We start from the raw sequence: 18152 nt of genomic DNA on the forward strand, positions 1-18152 counted from the left end.
AATGTCATCAAGCAGGCGCTTTGTATTTTGTTGCACCACACACTGCAACTAGTAAGCCAAGGAGTCACCATGTTGCATTTGTAGCATCATTATGGTTTTGTTTTTGTTAGTTTTGTTATTCTTGTTTGCTATGCATATGTAGAGAAGCTATAGGAATTATGCATTTAATTAAATTTAAGGCCACATATTTCATAAAAGGTCTATTAGTTTAAGATGGTCAAAGCACCGGTGTGTTTGCGGTAAATAAAATTACATGAGTTTTATTTTTCTGATATTAAGAGTTACTTAATAGTTATTTCTGTTAAATTGGGGAAAAAAGACTGGTGTGGGAGTTGGGTTTGATGTCAAATGCCTAGAATTTCAGCACCTGCCAGGTGGAGGCAGGAAGATCAGGAGTTCAAGGCTAGCCTGGGATACTGTCAAACCTTAAAGACAAAACAAACCACCCAAATTCTTCACGGTAAGGAGGGTCGTCGTGAGTGAAGAAGGGTAGGAAGTTTGAAGATATTTCTGTCCTAAGTTCAGCATTATGACGTATGTTGCTTAATCTGTCTCTGATTACTTTTTTTTGTGGGCGGGGCAGGGACAGACAGTTGTTTTGTTTTGGTGAGCCATTCCCAGGAGTCTTGTTTTTTGTTGGCGTTTTTTTGTTTTTTGTTTTGTTTGTTTGTTTTTGTTTTTGTTTTTTTGACATAGGGTTTCTCTGTGTAGCCTTGGCTGGCTGGCCTCGAACTTAGAGATCCGCCTGCCTCTCCCTCTCTGAGGGCATTCCCAGGAGTCTTAACTTGTGGTTGCTCTTACTAGTAGGCAAACGCGACAGCAGCACCGTTACTTCAGGGAACCCCGGCGGTTTATTTTCTTAGTTCAGTCTGGTATGATGTGCTTGCTCCCCAAGACTTGTTCCCACCACCCAATGCGTCTGTGTGCCCCTTCAGCATGGTTGTTAGCTCCTGTGTGTCTTCTGAAGTTCAACCTGGGGCCTGACATGAGGGCAGTGAAAAATTTGGAGCTATGCGGAAGAGAAAGATAAGCTCAATTCCTGAAGCTTTTCATCAGCTGAGGACGAGTTATAATTAAATTAACCACCCTGTTGTTCTTGCAGAAAAAAAAACGAGGCTTGATTCCCATGGGAACCCATTCACAACTTTAGTTCCTGGGGGATCCAACGCCCTGTTTGGACCTTTAAAGGCACCAGGCACCCACACGGTGCACTGACACACAAGCCAGCGTAAAATAAAACTAACGAAACTTTAAAAAAAAAAAGTATCTTTAGTGAATTCCCAACTCTCCCTCTTCATATACTGGCTAGTCCTGGAATTCTTTCTTCATCCGGCCTTAGCCAGAGCAGAGCTCCCCAAAATCACGGAAAACTCCTGAGGCTGGTGAGCCTGGCAGTGTGGGGAGCTGTGTTTCCATCCTTTCCCAGGCTACAAATCAACCCACCGGCTTGACGGGTGGAGCCCACCAAGCAAATCCCGGCTTCCTTTGCTGCTGTGACCGGAGCAGCAGGCAGAAGGCAGCAGGCAGGACTCCGACTAGGGAGACTTGGGGACCGAACGGGCCGCCCTGGAGGAGCGGGACCCAAGGCAGCCAGGGGGAGGAGGGAGGAGCGCCGGGAGGAAGAGGCCGAGCCGCCGAGCGCCGCCCCGGAGGAAGGGGAGGAGGCCGGGTGTTTCCTGGTGCATTCCCGACCCGCCCAAGTGACTCATTGGGGTGGCTAAGCTCCCCGGGCCCGCCCTGGACAACCGAAGGCGGCGCAGACCAGGTAAGGGCGGTCGCCTGGCCGCGGGGTCCCCGCTCCCCGCATAGCCCGGTTAGGCGAGCCTGCAGACGGCCTCGGTGCAGCCTCCGGGACCACACGGCCTCCCGGGATTGCCTCCTGGGCTCTGGAGTCTCCCGGTTTTCTGCACGCCAGCTCCCGAGCTCGGGACTCCCGGCCCAGCTCGGCCGTTCCAGGGCTTCCTCCTCGGAGTCACACATTCCAGAATCCCCGGGCCACGGGCTCCCCAGTGCTGACTCCCCGTTCCTTCGTCGGTGCACCACCTGCCCTCCGGTGGCCCGGCCCCCCCCCGAGTGCTGAACCCCGAGCCCTCACCTCCCGCCCGGACTCACCCCTAGATCCTTGGATCCGGGAGGATACCAGATCTCGCGCTTCCGGCACGAGGTTTAGCTCCAAAGAGGAAGAGACAACGTTAGTGTTTAGTATTTTACTGTTGAAAAGTAAAAAGCAGACGGATAGTTAATGTTGCACTGAAGTGGGAAAACAAACCCGAGCCCTCCATGGTTCTGCCCTCAGGAAAGGAAGGAGAGGGTAGTCGAGGGAGGGAATCGAGGGAGGGAGTCGTTCTCAGAATCTTGGAGAGAGGCATTTTGGGCTTTGTTAAGGAAACAGGATTGTTCGGGAGCGGTGGTGCGCCGCCGCACATTCTTAACGAATTTTACACTTTAAGCCTAACGCGTCTGCTTAATTTGCAACGTTTTGTGAGTATGAGAAAAGAAGGAAGAGATTTGCAACTGGGGAGGGAGTTAGGCAAAGGAAGCATCAGGGAACAAGTGAGCCCGGTGATTTCTCTTGCTTGTCTGCTAACAGATCGCTTACAGGAGTCGCTTACGTGAGTCGTGTTTGAAGCAGCTGGGATTCCCGGGTAGGCAGTAACTGAGTGCTTGTCAACGTGGGTATTTTGCTCCTAGACCGTGCCCAAGTTCATTGGCTGGAAGTTGAAGCATACCAAACTGGTGGGGTGCCTGAGTACCTGCACTCCCCGATGCTAGTGGCTTTTAATAAAACCCCGGATCTACAGGCACAGAGCCTGAATTAATTCTGTTTTTAAATAAATGTAAGCCACTGCAGACTTGCGTTGTAGGAATTAAATGGGATGTTGTGGGGGAGTGCTTCTCTTGTTACCTGTCCACTTCCCCTAAACACACACACACACACACACACACACACACACACACACACACACACAGTAATGTAACATTGTAAAACACTGCTGCTGAAAAGTCCCACTAAGAAAACACATCACTAAGTATTTGTTCATATAAAGAAATGTGTATTAAGTTTTTTAAAAAGTAAGTAGTCGTGTGTGTGTGTTTGTGTGTGTGTGTATGTGAATGTCTGCGTGTACATGTAGATGCTCAAGACTGATTTGGAGTTTCCCTTGATTGATAAAAGGTCTCTCAGTGGAACCCAGAGTTAACTGATTAGTCTTGCTAGCCTGGTAAGCCACGGTGCTGGTTGGCATTTGCATGGGTTCCTGAGATCTGAACTCCTGCACTCACGTTTGTGTGGCAGATGGTATCCACTGAGCCAGCTCCCTGACACTTTACATATGGTAAAGTTTTAAACTTTACATATAGTAAAACTCATGCTTTGGAGTGCTGACTGCCACTGTAACCAAGATGCAAAACCAGTTCCTATCCCCTCAACATTGTCTCTCCCGTGTCCCTTGTAGTTAGCCTTTTCCTACCATCAACTCTTGGCAACCACTGATCTTTTCATGGTACTGTTTTGCTTTCTCCAGAAAGTCTTGTGGTCATCTTTGAGTCTGCATTTGAGATGGTACTATACTATCAGTAAAATGTACGGAGGCATTGGGCAGAGGGTTGCCACATTTAAGGCCCTCCAGGGTCTTTTACCAGCCAAGCACCATTAAGGGAAAATGTATGATAACGCTTGTAGCATGATTTGTGTTACAAAACCTCTACTCAAATATGTCTGTAAGAAGTAAAGTCAACACATTGAAAAGTAGATTCAGGGGAAAGTGAGCTGGCTTAGTGGATTTAAATAGTTGTCATACAGGTCTGACAGCCTTAGTTACAACTTAAGGTGGAGAGAGAGACTGACTCCTGAAAGCTGTCCTCTGACGTCCACAAGGACACAGTGATCTGTGCCCAAATTCACCTGCCCCCCCCCTACCCTCAAACACATCATACACAAATAATGAGTACTGCTTTTAAAAAGACAAAGTGTAGTTCAGGATACAACCTGGAAGAAAGAATAAAATGTTATTCTCCCCCCCCCCCCACAAACACCTTCCTTTTAAATTTTAATTTAATTGTTTTATTTATTTTTGGTTTCTGGAGACAGGGTTTTTCTGTCCGTTCTGTAGAGCTTATCCTGGAACTCATTCTGTAGACCAGGCTGGCCTCGAACTCACAAAGATCTGCCTCTGCCTCCTGAGCACCACTACCGCCTGTCTCCTCGCCTCCTTAAAGCTCTATTTCTATCTTTGACTTGTGTGTTTGTTGTTGCCTGCATGAGTTTGTGTGCACCGCATTCGTGTCTGTGGATCCCAGAAGAGGGCATTGGATCTCTTGGAACAGGAGTTTTAGGTTGTTCATGAGCTGCCGTGTGGGTCCTGGGGACTGAACCCAAGTCCTCCTGAAAAGCTCTTAACTCTGCACATCCCCTTTGAGATGGGGTTTTATTATGTGGGCCAGGCAGCCTTGAAGTCATGGTTCTTCTGCATTCGCCTTTGTGTGTGTGGGAAGGGGAAGAGGATGGGTTGAGATGGTCTCACGAAGCCCTGCTGGGGCTTGAACTCCTGAGTCTCCTGCCTCCGCCCTCTGAGTGCTGAGATTGCTGGTGTGGCTATCACCCCTTCCTCACCACCTCAGCCTCTTGAGTGCTGAGATGACAGGAATGAGATAAAGCCTAGCCTGAAATAGTATTTTTAAAGGTGAGAAAGTTTACAGCCGCCCCCTCAGTACTTTTTAAGTAGCTCAGAACTATATACAACTCTATATGTACTGAGAGGGGCATTCTAGAAGCAGTTTCTATGACACCGATTGCATTCCACGTGTTACACGTTTCCACCTAATGATGCTCAGCTGGTTAACGATCTTGGCCATCCTTAAATGTTGCAGTTATTTTTACCAGTATGGCCTAATAGTGTTTATTATATTATTAGGCCTATAATTATTACTACGGCAGTATTTTCTACCCAGCTAACAATCAAGAAAGACACAGACACTTGTTATATTTTAAAATAGCCTTAGTTAGTCTGGGGCAGGGCAGATATTAATGCCCTAACCTACTTCCCATAGTGGGGGGCAGGTATCCCATACCTGTCCCAATCCCATGCCATCTGCTTCTAATAATTTCTATCAAGCTACCTTCCATCCATAATCCCAAATACTTGGTAATTATCATCATCTGGGCCAAGTCTCAGTTCGTGCGGCCATGTGCTTCTCCTCCACCTAACCCATGGCACAGCCTCCTTCTTCCTCCCTCTCCTCCAGTCTCTCCTCCTCCCAAGATTATCTCTGTCTCCCCAAGCCCTGGAACCGTAGCCACACCTATTCCATTTGCCCTGCCCAGGTGTGATGGCCTTTTATTGGTCAAACAGGCTAGGCTCTTAGGCAAGGTACAGGTGGGGCAGAAACAGCAAGCAGCAATTAGCATAAAAATACATCAGACCAACCACCAACATTTAAATGTTGCTGTATACAGAATCCTGTCATTCTTTTTATTGATTGGTTAACATGGTGACGTGTTGCTGAATTATAGTGATATGTTGTAGTGTATCTACACAGTTCTATCACTGCATCAGAGTGTGATTAGGCTGATGAAAGTAGGTGTGGATGTGAATTACATGATACAGTGCTAGGAGGGCTGTGGTCAGTGACTGAAACATTGATAGGCAGTGAACAAACTGTATTCTTTAGTGTGGATGTATTATAATGTATTTGGTCAGTCTTCTGGGTGTGTCTGTGCACCACATGTGCACATGGTGCCAGAAGAGGACCTTGCATCCCCTGGGACAGGAGTTAGGTATCATTATGAGCTACCACGTGGGTGCTTGGAATTGGTCCTGGGTCCTCTGGAGCCATTGCTTTTAATCACTGAGTCATCTCTCCAGCCTTTGACATTGTGGATTTTGTTTGTTTGTTTGTTTGTTTGTTTTTGAGACAGGGTTTCTCTGTATATCCTTGGCTGTCCTTTAAAGACCAGGCTGGCCTAGAACTCACAGAGATCCGCCTGCCTCTGCATGTGCCACCATGCCCAGCCAACACTGTGTTTTTTGTTTTGTAAAAGTTATTTATTTATTATTATGTATACAGTGCTCTGCCTGCATGTATAGCTGCAGGCCAGAGGAGGGCATCAGATCATGTTATAGATGTCTGTGAGTCACCATGTGGTTGCTGGGAATTGAACTCAGGACCTCTGGAAGAGCAGGCAGTGCCCTTAACCTCTGAGCCATCTCTCCAGCCCCCAACATTGTGTTTTAACATTTATCTCCATTCCAGTTGATACTTGTGTCTCTATCCCAAATTAATCATCCTGAAGGTGTCTGTTGTGTTGATGTGAAGAGACACCACGACAAAGGCAACTCTCTACCCCAACACCCCCAGACGGGTTTCTGTGTCGCCTTGCCTGTCCTGGACTCACTTTGTAGATAGACCAGGCTGGCCACCTGCCCCTGCCTCCCTGAGTGCTGGGATTACAGGTGTGCACCACTCCACCCAGCTAGACAAAGGCAGCTCTTAGAAGAGAATACATTTCACTGGGGACTTGCTTACAGTTTCAGAGATTGAGACCTTTATTGTGGCAGGCATGGCGCTGGAGCAGTTGTTGAGAGCTCCATCCTGATCCACAGGCAGAGAGCCTGGGTCTGGCATGCGCTTCTGCAACTCCAAAGCCCAACTCCAGTGACACATTTCCGTCTAATCCAGCAGTAATCAACCTATAGGTTGTGATCCCCTTGGGGGTCAGCGACCCTTTCACAGGAGTCGTCTAAGGCCATCAGAAATATTTATATTATAATTCTTAGCAAAATTACAGTTATGAAGTAGTAATGACAACGATTTTTATGGTTGGGGGTGACTGCAACATGAGGAACTGTATGAAAGGGCCGCAGCAGCGTTAGGAAAGTTGAGACCCACTGTCCTAATCCTTCTCAAATACTGCCACCCCCAGACGACTGAGCGCACAAATAGCAGAGCCACAGAAGGGAACTTGTGCTCCCTTTCTTACCACTTCCTATGTTCGGCCATGATTGGGAGCCAGTGTTTCTTTTCCTGTAAAGGTGCAGATCATGAATCGTTGCGGATCTGTGGGCTTTCTTGTTTTTGTGTCATAATGTTAGAGCAGGGTGGAAAATGAGTGGGTGTGGCAGCCTGCCAGCTAGGCTATTGACATAGAGAGACAGTGACCTGTAGTCATAGTTTGCTGAGCTCTCAGTTCATATAGTTCTCCGAGTGCCTCAAGATAGACACAGTTGTTATTTATCCTTCATGGATGCCGAGTCGGCAGATGAAGTAGGAGTCCGAGCTTACGTGAAAGACCGGGTGTTGAACTCCATCATCAGATCCTTAAGCTTGCAAGTTTAAAGATTAGAAAGAAGGGGCCTGAGATGTGGCACTTGGCTGCTCTTCCAGAGGACCCGGGTTCAATTCCCAGCACCACCTACGTGGCAGCTCAAAACTGTAACACCAAGAGCTGATACCCTCCTCACACAGACATACACGCAGGCTAAGCACCAGTGCACGTAAGAGAAAAATAAGTAGATTATTTTTTTAAAAATTAGGAAAAGCCGGGCGTGGTGGTGCACGCCTATAATCCCAGCACTCGGGAGGCAGAGGCAGATGGATCTCTGTGAGTTCGAGGCCAGCCTGGTCTACAAAGTGGGTCCAGGATAGCCAAGGCTTCACAGAGAAACCCTGTCTCGAAAAACCAAAAAAAAAAAAAAAAAAAAAAAAAAAGGAAAAAAGGTACAAAATACTGTCCTCCAAATGGTGGAGTGTCAGCAGTCTGTGGAATCGTTGCCGTTCTGGCTCTCCAGGTGTTTTCCAAGCCCCCCTCATTGGCTGTCTGTGAAATCATGCTTCACTTAGCAGCAGCTGCTAGAGAAATGAATTAGGCTTGTATTCTTCTAGAGTATATACAGGGGATTTAGTAGACTGCCTCATGCTTTAGGAGGCAGATAGTTCAGTTGTAACTTCGTGCATTTTTTTTATTGTGTGTTGGTTTACATCCCACAGCTGTGCTGAAATTTCTTTTAATAACTTTTATGCAACCAAGGGTTTTTCTTTCCTTGACATTGTAGCTGCCTGTGTTGGCTGGGTTGTAAGGTTATGTTTCTAATTGTTATATCACAATGCTGGGGTGACTCTTCATAATGCCTCCCGCCAAGCCCCTGGCTAGTCTCGTACTGCTGTGTAGTCCAGGCTGGCCTCAGACTGCGGACATCCTCTTGCCTTCTGAGTGATGGATGAGCAGCAAGTGCCACTATGTGTGGCTATGTTTCTTTCAGTAATAATTTTTTTGTCTTCTGGTCTTTTTTCCTGTATATCAGGATAGTTCTGTTCATTTTTGGTTTTGCTTTTCGTGTATCTTAGCTATTTTTGTGACAGGGTCTCACTATGTAGCCTTGACTGGCCTGGCACTTGCTATGTAGACTAGGCTGGCTTTGAACTCATAGAGATCCACTTGCTTCTGCCTCCTGAGCCCTAGGATTAAAGGCTTATACCACCATGCTTGTTTGGTGTATTCTTTTTCATTCTTTTTGTTTCATTTCATTTATGTCTTTAAAATGTGTTTCTCATGGACAGTAAATCTTTGGCTCCTTTGGGTTTTGTTTTTTAACCATTCTGTACACCTTTGCTTTTCAATTTGAGCATCTTGTCTATTTACATGTAATGCAAATTAGGTATATACTATGATTTTATTTCAGCTACTTTACTATTTGTTCTCTTTATCTGGAGAATTGGTGGTTACTTTATCTGTTACACGGATGTTGGCCTGGTTACAAGCTATCTAATATAAGGCTTCCAGAAAATTTCAATCCCGGCAATGGTGGCAGTGGTGGCACACACCTTTAATCCCAGCACTTTGGAGGCAGAGGCAGGTGGATCTCTGTGAGTTCGAGACCAGCCGGGTCTACAAAGCCAGTCCAGGACAGACAAGGCTACACAGAGAAACCCTGTCTCGAAAAACCAAAACCAAACTAAACCTAACCAAACCAAACCAAACCCCAGAAAATTTCAAATATAACATTTGTATTTGTAAGATTTAAACTTTTTATTTCCTTAATGGCTTCTCAGCAGGTGGTTCCAAAGGAACCGGGATGCGTTTCTGCTTCTGGGCAGGTGGCAGGGGCCAAGGGTGGGTGAGTATAGCAGACACTCATTGCCCATCCTCTTGGTTGCTCCCCCAGCCAATTCTATTATGACTGTTCCTTCATGCCTGGCAGTGGAGGCACACACGGTGGACGTTGTCCTTCAGCTTCCAAAACTTTTAGTCTTGAATAAAACGTACAGTGAGAGCTACCATGACCTTGAATCCAGAATGTCTGTGATTTGTATGACCGTCACAGGTATCCTCCTGGGCAAACTTGCCACGCTCTTCCCTTTGCATTCCCCCAAGCTCATGGAGGGATTTTGTTCCACAGAGAAGAAAGTCAGAAAGCAGTGTGTTCCATTCCTGAGGGTGATGGCTTGTGAGTCATTGTCCTGACTAGGACAGTAGGCATGGATACTGGATTCCTCAATGGAGGAAGCACACTTCGGTCTGAAGACTTATCAGTGGGAACACAGGTTAAGGCACAGATCCACACTGAATTCCCTTAATATTTTGGGGATCTTGATGCAGGTAAAGCCAGATCCTTGTCAAAATGTCAAGATCAGCCAGTGTGAAGCAGGGGTTGTGATTTATTAGAAGAAAAAATTAACATGGATGTTCAGTGCAGAGTTAAGAGATAGAAGCATGCTTAGTTGCCCTTCCAATAGGCATGTACAGGACTTTGGTGATATCAGAAGTTATTGTCTAAAGGATGTAAGTGACATCACAGATGGCTCCTTCAGTGCACCTGACATGATTATAGTTGGTAAGCAAAAGTCTAGATCACAGAGATGCAGGATGTTAGGATATCTGCACCGTGAACAAAGTTAATAGTCTCTGTGTGTGTGTGTGTGTGATTTCCAGACAATACCCAGGACAGGAGTGAGGCCCTACTGTGCAGGGTTAGCTTTTCAACTTGTCAAACCTGGGGTCACCTGAGAAGGGCGTCACAGTGAGAGACTCTGTAGGTCAAGCTGTGGGCACATCTGTGGAGAACTGTACTGATTAACTGATGCCTATGGTGGGTGGCACTATTCCCTACGCAGGGGATACTGAGCAGCATCAAGATGGAGAAAGCCAGGTAAGAGCAAGCAAGCAAGGCTCCATGCATCCGTTCTGTCTCTGCTCTTGACTATAGGTGTGATGCTTTTAGTTCTTGACCTGATTTCCCTAAAACAATAGACAGTGAGCTGGAATTGTAAGCTAAATAAGCACTTTCTCCCCTATGTTGCTTTTTGTCAGTGTATTTGTCCTAGCGTCAGAAATGAATCTAGAATATCTGCCCAAGGCCATATACATTCAGGCCTTCAGCCTGCTTCCTTGCTATTTTAACATTCTCTGTGTAAAGGAAGCATTTTCTCTATTTCCGGAACCTCACAGCAAATGCTGGATTCTTGAATTTCACTCTGCACTATGTGCCCATAATTTAACCTGCCTTTGTGTCCTGCGTCATGATCATAAACGCCAGGCCCTTACTTGGTGCTGCTATATAGCACTAAAGTAGACCCCGGCAGGAGCTCTTCTATTTTAAAGCATTTTCTTTTGTTTACCACCCACGAACCGTGGTAGGTCTCTACAAAAGCAGGGACTGAGAAGCCATTTCTCTTGGCTCTCCGGGTCAGCCACCTTCAGAGATCAGACTGCTAGCACACTTGGAGACTCTTAGAGGCTATTGAAATCCAGCGTTGCTTCTGTTCCATGCAGCAGAGTCAGAGGGATTTTGTGTGGACAGGTTTGTGTTTTCTTGTTTGCTTTGGTCACAGGAGTGGGGGTTGGTAGCATTTTATTTAGCTAATGTTGCCCAGAAAAACAGAACAAATAGGATGTATGTGTATGTGTATGTGCGTGTGTGCGGGCATGCGTGCGTACAGAAACCATTTTAAGGAGTTTCACACAGCTGTGGAGACTGGCAAGACCACACTCTGCAGAGCAGAACAGCAGGCTCGAACCTCACAGAAGACTTAATGCTGCAGTCTGAGACCAAAGACCACGCAGAAGCAAAATTCTCTCTTGCTTGGGGGCTGTCAGTGTTTTTTTTTTTTCTCCTAAGACCTCGAACGCATTGCATTGCATTGCATGAGTCCTGTCTAAATTGGGGTAGCCTGCTTAAAATTTACTGACTTTAATATTTATCTTATTTAAACACTATCATCATAGCTACGTCTAGACTAGAATTTCACTTTGACCGTGAACTTCCTAGATGGTTTGACTCAGAGGTAATTCTTGTTATTTTAGTTATTTGTGTTTTGGAGAACTGCCTCCTCCTCCTACAGAGATAGATGGGGTCAGTGTTCCTTTTTCAGAGCTACACTGCGTTGCTTGTCTTCTGGCATCTAGCTGAGGAGAAACTACAGGACTAACTTCCCTTCCCCAGAAACAGGGGCCATGCACACAAGCTGTGGGAAGCTGTGAACCCCCACTTCCCAGTCCCACTTTTCTTTCTGTACCTGTCCTCCCCTTCCCCTTTCACATCCCGGTTGCTCTCGGCATCCCCTTCGCTTCTGTTGTCCTGTCCCATGGGCCCCTCGTTAGTTCTCTGGGTTCCCCCCACACTTATTTTCATTTAAACACCCCCCCCCCCCGCCACAACAAGGCTTCTTTGTGTGTCCCTCGATGTCCTGAAACTCTTGGTGCTGGAACTCAAAGATCCACCTGTCTCTGCTTCCCAAGTGCTGGCATTAAAGGTGTGTGTCCCACCCACCCATCCCTGTCGCCTGGCCACACATACAACCTTAAGAAAGATAGGATGTCTGTATGGGAGAGATTGTGAATTGTGTTTCTGAGCCTGGGTCACCCAGCTTATTATAAGGCTTTGCCATTTTGGTTATCTGCTGAAGGCCTGGACCAGATCAAGCCAGTGATCATTCTAACACAGAGTGAAAGGGGTCCATCAGCCTCTACTCCTAACTAGGAGCTATGGGCAATTGGTGGCTTCTAGGGGGAAAGTCGGTTTGGGCCAAGGATGTGGCTCCTGATAGGCTGACCATATTCCAGCGGATGGCCCCACACTCAGGAGCATGTGGGCAGCTCAGGTTGGAGTCAATGGTTATTAAACAAACAAACCAACAAACACAAGAAAGTTGGGAGGGGGGGACGGTGGCAAGGAGGTGAAGGCGGAACTTAGGGACAGGGTTGGAGGTGAATGTAATAAAAACACATTGTATGACATTCTCAAAGAACAGGAAAGGAATTTACAGCTCCATTTTCCTGCAAATTTTTACAATTTTATTTTTTGTTAATGGCTGATTAAAATTCTGTTTTGTGTTTATGCCGTGGTTTTGTTACCTTTTACTCTGATGACATCTGGGCTAATTGCATTCCCCGGCTTTCGTGAAAAGAGTTGCAATAAAAAAGATTGATGCTAAAATATCTCTTGTAGGACATGCAGTAGGGTGGTGGCTATAACAGTTTGTATTCCCACTGGCTGTACGTAAGGGCTCTTTCCCTACATCCTCAGTGGCATTTGTTGTCATTTTGTAAAGGTTAGTCTGTTGTTGTTGTTTTTTGGGTTTTTTTTTTTTTTTTGGTTTGGTTTTTCGAGACAGGGTTTCTCTGTGTAGCCTTGGCTGTCCTGGACTCACTTTGTAGACCAGGCTGGCCTCGAACTCACAGCAATCCACCTGCCTCTGCCTCCCGAGTGCTGAGATTAAAGGTGTGTGCCACCACCGCCCGCCTGGTTAGTCTGTTAGTAATGATGGTATGCCTTCAGAGGCTAGAAGAAAGTATCCAATCCCCTGAGCTAGAGTTGTAGGTGGTTGACAGTTATCTGACATGGGTGTTGAGAACTGAACTTGGGGCTTTTGTAGGAGCCGTCTGTGGGCTAGTCCACTGAACCATCTCTGGGACACCTCTTTTTTCCCCCTGTATGGTAGCCACTCTGACTGGGGTGAGATGGAATTTGCATTTTCCTAGTGGCTAAAGATATTAAAATCTTTTACAAATACTTATCGATCATTTGTACTTCTTTTGTGAACAGTCTTCATTTTATTTGTCCATTAATTAATAGGCAGGATTTTTGTGTGTTTCAGTGTTTAGAGTTGCGCTAGTTAGTTTTTGTCAGCTTGACCATATCTGGGGAACATGGAATCTTGGCTGAGGAACTGCCTTCATCGTGTTGGCCTGTGTGCATGTCTGTGGGACATTTTCTTCATTGTTGACTAATGAGGAAGGCCCAGTCACTGAGGGGCCATCCCTGGCCGTTCAAGGCTACATAAGAAAACAGACTGAGTAAGCCACAGGGAACAAACCAATAAGTGGAATTTCCCTTGGCCTCTGCTTTAGTTCCTGTCTCCGGATTCCTGCCCTGCTTGAGTTCTGCCTTGCCGTCTAGCAGGGATTGACTGGTACCTGGAACTTACATAAACCCTTTCCTTCTCAAGGTGTTTTTAATCATGGTGTTCATCAAGGCAATAAAAAGCATAACAGGAGCCAGGCATGGTGGTGCACGCCTATAATCCCAGCACTCTGGAGGCAGAGGCAAGTGGATCGTTGTGAGTTCGAGGCCAGCCTGGTTTACAAAGCGGGTCCAGGACAGCCAAGGCTACACAGAGAAACCCTGTCTCGAAAAACCAAAACCAAAACCAAAACCAAACCAAAACAAAACAAAACAACAAAACAAAACAAAACAAAAAAACCCTAACAGGACAATGTATGTATTTTAGATAACATATACATTATATGTTCTAGATAATAGTTACATGTAGCTGACGAAGATTTTCTCCCATTCTGTTCATTCTTATCATTTCTTTTATCCAGAACCTTTTAAAATTTGTTGGAAAAACCACTTGTTAATTGAGTTTTAATTGTTTGTTTTCGAAACAGTGTCTCTCTGTGTAAGAGCTATACTTAAAAAAAATTTATTACGTATACAGTGCTCTGCCTGCATGTACACCTGCACACCAGAAGAGGGCATCAGATCATGTTATAGATGGTTGTGAGCCACTATGTGGTTGCTGGGAATTGAACTCAGAACCTCTGGAAGAACAGCCAGTGCTTTTAACCTCTGAGCCATCTCTCCAGCCCAAGAGCTATACTTTTATCCTGAAGCATTTTCTCTGATTTCCATAGTTCTTTGTCTGTCGTATCCCCTCACCCCCAACCCTGCCCAAAGACAGGGTTTCTCTGTTTGCCCTGGCTATCGTGGAATTCAATTTGTAGACCAGGCAGGTTTCAAACTCATAGACATCAGCCTACCTCAGCCTCCGAAATGCTAGGATTAAAGCCAAGACATCAGGCTCAGAGTTCTGGTTTTAAATTAAGGTCTTTCATCTACTTTGAACTGCTTTTTGTATAGAGTGACAATATGGACCTAATTTCATTCTACTGCAAGTAGCCATCCAGTTTTACCAATATCATTTACTGAAAAGCTGCCTTTAAAAAAAGATCTCATTATCCATTTATTGAACTTTACCTAGATCCAAATGTTACTTTTAAATGAATTCTCCAGGATTATTCATTGCATTAACACTATCTCTCACATGAGGGACTTTTTTTTTTGGCTTCTGGGAGTGACATCAGTTTGCTGACTCTGAGGCTATGAGAAAACACTTCCTTTCCAGGCCTAGGGCTGGCACTACCTGGTAAATTTAGAAATGAAAGAGGAAATCCCAGAGTGAAAGGCTCAACTGTTTGGCACAGTAAAAACATTAGACCTTGCAATAATATCTCCTCAGTTCCAGCTCCAGTCACCCCTCTACACCCCCCCCCAACAAAAGTTAGGTTTCCAAAAAATTAAGTACAATGGAAGAGCAAATAGCTTGACCTGGAAGTGAGTTTGCCGCAATTCTGTTCAAGTTTTAATGTCATTAATATAGTGAATGACGTCATGAATCGGTGAAGAAGAGGATTCAAAGCAAAGAAGCAACCAGCCCGTAGCAGCAAGTCATCAGAAAGGGGAGGGGCGTCAGAGCAAAGCCTGGCTACTGTACAGCAGCGCGCTCAGTCCTAGCAGCAGTAGGAGAAATGCAAATTAAAGCACAGTTGCAAGCAGAGATAAAAATAAACAAAGGATTCTAGTTTCTCCTTTATCCCCCTTTGAGGAAGTGGTTTTAATTCTTTGGATAAATACTCAGTAGTGGAACTATTGAATCTTTTGGTAGGCCTACTTTTAATTTTCTTGAGGAACTTTATACTTTTCCATATTTGTAATAATGGTCATCCCCATTGAGAAGAAGGGATCCCCCATTGTGGTTTTGATTTATATTTCCTTGGTGATTAGTGACATTATTAATAGAACTTCTTTTGAGAGATGCCCATTTGTCCTTTGTCTAAATGCCCTTTGTCCATTTCAAAATGGGATTACTTGCTTTTCTGTTAAATTGCTTGAGTACCTTATATTCTGTATTAGTCCCTTGCCAGGTGTATGGCTTGCAGTATTTCCTTTCACTGGATGCTGTTCTAGTTATTAACCCGTAAGCGTGACAGTGATCTATGTCTTCCTTGCCTGCGGGTCCCTGTGAGAGTACACCTGGTTGGCCGGAATTGACCTTCCACTTTAAAAGGTAGTCATGTGACCAAAGAATCCTTCCTGTGCTGTGTCAAAAATGATTTGAAAATACAGAACACAGCTGAGGCTCTCCCACAGATGTGTTCTCTTTCTTAAGTGTACTCTATATTGCAGGCATTATAATGGTGATGACGTCATGAGCTTTGTGAAAGAAGTCTTCATTGCTTTATCTTGCTGATGGGTGGCTAAATACCTGGACACAGTTTTGTTTTGTTTTGTTTTGTTTTTTGGGGGGGGAGGGTTGAGACAGGGTTTCTTTGTGTAGCCTTGACTGCCCTGGACTCCTTTTTATAGACCAGGCTGGCCTCGAACTCATAGCGATCCGCCTGCCTCTGCCTCCCAAGTACTGGGATTAAAGGCAGGTGCCATTACTGGCCAGCCTGGACACAGCTCTTATGAAGGCCAATAGGGGGCCATTTGGGTGATGAGGATTATGATTCACCTAAATATCAAAATAGCAGCAGCAACAACAAAACCCTCTTGCTCTTGGTCCCCTATTGGCTCAATGTTGGGGGAGGTGCACTGTGACCCTTGTAGAGTTGGCATCTCTGGGACAGTCTCTTGTGAGCTCCAGTTGTCACCTGTGGATACAGGCCTCTGTGCCCTGTGAGGTCTGTGGAGTCTCTTGGTGCCTCTAAGAGAGAGTCATTGAGGCCGGTGGACACTTGCAACCCAAAAAGCTTGAGGGCAGGAAACTTGGTAGGTGTTTGGGAACAGGGTGTGGACTAGCTGGGGGTGCCAGGGCCTCTTATTGGGCCACAGGCAGGTTATTGATAATCTTAGGGGATGGGGCTGGCCTAGGGTCATTGAGGGCTGAAGCTCCTTGTAGCTGTGCCTAGAGAGAAGAGGCTGTTTGAGGGTGGTAAAAGGCTGGACTGTCCAATAAGACTGGTCCCTTTCTGGGTAAAGAGGAAGAACAAGACAAAAAGAAAGGGCGTGTGCTGGTAGTGTGATTGCCTGAGAAAGGCGACTTTATTAGTTTGCTTTCTAGTCCTATGAGGAAACACCATTGCTACTAAAAGCGATTTGGGAAGGAGGGGGGTTATTTGGTTTTCATTTTCCTGTCACAGCCTGTCATTGGGAGAGCCAGGGCAGGAACTCAAGGCAGGAACTGAAGCAGAAGCCAGGGAAGAAAGCTCCTTCTGGCTTGTCCCCCATGGCTTGCTCAGACTGCTTGCTTGCTTTTATTTTATTTTTGATACAAAGATAGATCGCTGCCAAGCAGTCTATTTAATGCCTCCAGTCTTAGCTTCCGCTTTTTGTAAATGAAGACTACTCAGCAGTCTCTTCTGGACAGCTCCCCCCCCCGCCCCCCCTGCCCCATGCCCCCCTTCATCTGTGCTGAGACTGCCCTCCTAAGCACGGAGACTACCAGGGGAGGGACAGTTCTAATGTTAGAATACACTCAGCTGGTTGCATTTTCCTCTTTTGTCTCTTCAGTGTGCTGTGTTATAGATGAGAGAATGCCATAGTCACAAGGAAAACTGTCTTTATAGTAATTCATACTGTCTCTCTGGATCCTGCACTGGGGAGGAAGCCCCTCCCACCCTCCATCCCCCCCCAGGGAGACCCTTGCCAGTCCTCCAAGCATCTGTCAAATTGGTCAGCCACTGGAGTTTTGCTAGTGAACCCCCCCCCCCCCCCCCATGGCTGTGTCTGGCATGGCAGAACTGACGAATGACCACTGGAGGCAGCCAAAGACGACCCTGGACTGTTTGTTACATGAAGGTTAGCTATCCTGGGGAATACTAGGGCCCTTCCCTGTGTCTCCCCAAACCCCAGCTTGCTCTGTAGATCAGGCTGGCCTTGACTCACAGAGATCCACCTGCCTCTGCCTTCTAAGTGCTGGGATTAAAAGTGTGTATACCACTGCCCTGATTTTTTTCCTCTTTTTTTCAAACATACTTTTTCATGTAAACCCTTAGAATCAGTCTTCGTATATAAACTAGAGAAAGGCAGGGACTCAGGAAATGGCTCAGTGGGTGAAAGTGCTTCCTGTGCAAGCCTGATGCTATCCGTGGCTGTCAGAAGCCAGGTGTGGGGTAGAGTGGGAGTGCGCCTGCCATGTGTAATCCCGTCAATCCTACCGGAAAGATGGGAGGCAAGATGGAGGTGGAGACAGGAGAATCAGCTGGACATTTGTGAGCCAGCCAATGCGGTGTTAGCAGTGTAGAGACAGAAACAAAAAAGGCAGCTCCAACAAAGTGGAAGGTAAGAACTGACTCTGCAAAGGGGTTTTCTGATTCCCACATTTGTCGCGCTCACATGCGCGCGCGCGCGCATACACACGCGCGCACACACACACACACACACACACACACACACACACACACACACGAGAGGGAGGGGGGGGAGGGAGGGAGAGAATATGAACGGGAGAGAGAAAGACACAGACAAAGGGAGATGTGTACTTATTGCCATGGTGAGGCAAACATACCAGAATTCTGTGGAACATGAATTGGACCACAAAGCTATGGGCTGAGAAAGCTATTGAAGATGCAAGCTGGTGCTGAGTGGTGGTGGCGCACACCTTTAATCCCAGCACTCGGGAGGCAGAGGCAGGTGGATCTTTGTGAGTTTGAG

The 18152-nt window shown here is 46.2% G+C and overlaps 1 protein-coding gene across 1 annotated transcript in view; it reads left to right on the forward strand.

Annotated features, from left to right (window-relative positions):
- Positions 1-1629: 1629 nt before the first annotated feature.
- Positions 1630-18152, forward strand: part of CYFIP1 (cytoplasmic FMR1 interacting protein 1) — a 91921-nt gene continuing 75398 nt past the window's right edge. The window contains 1 exon segment of the mRNA XM_084771349.1: positions 1630-1765. The gene's annotated coding sequence lies outside the window, so the exon portion shown is untranslated.

The sequence above is a fragment of the Acomys minous genome (assembly GCF_964271855.1).
Source record: "Acomys minous genome assembly, chromosome: 2".
Lineage (NCBI taxonomy): Eukaryota > Metazoa > Chordata > Mammalia > Rodentia > Muridae > Acomys > Acomys minous.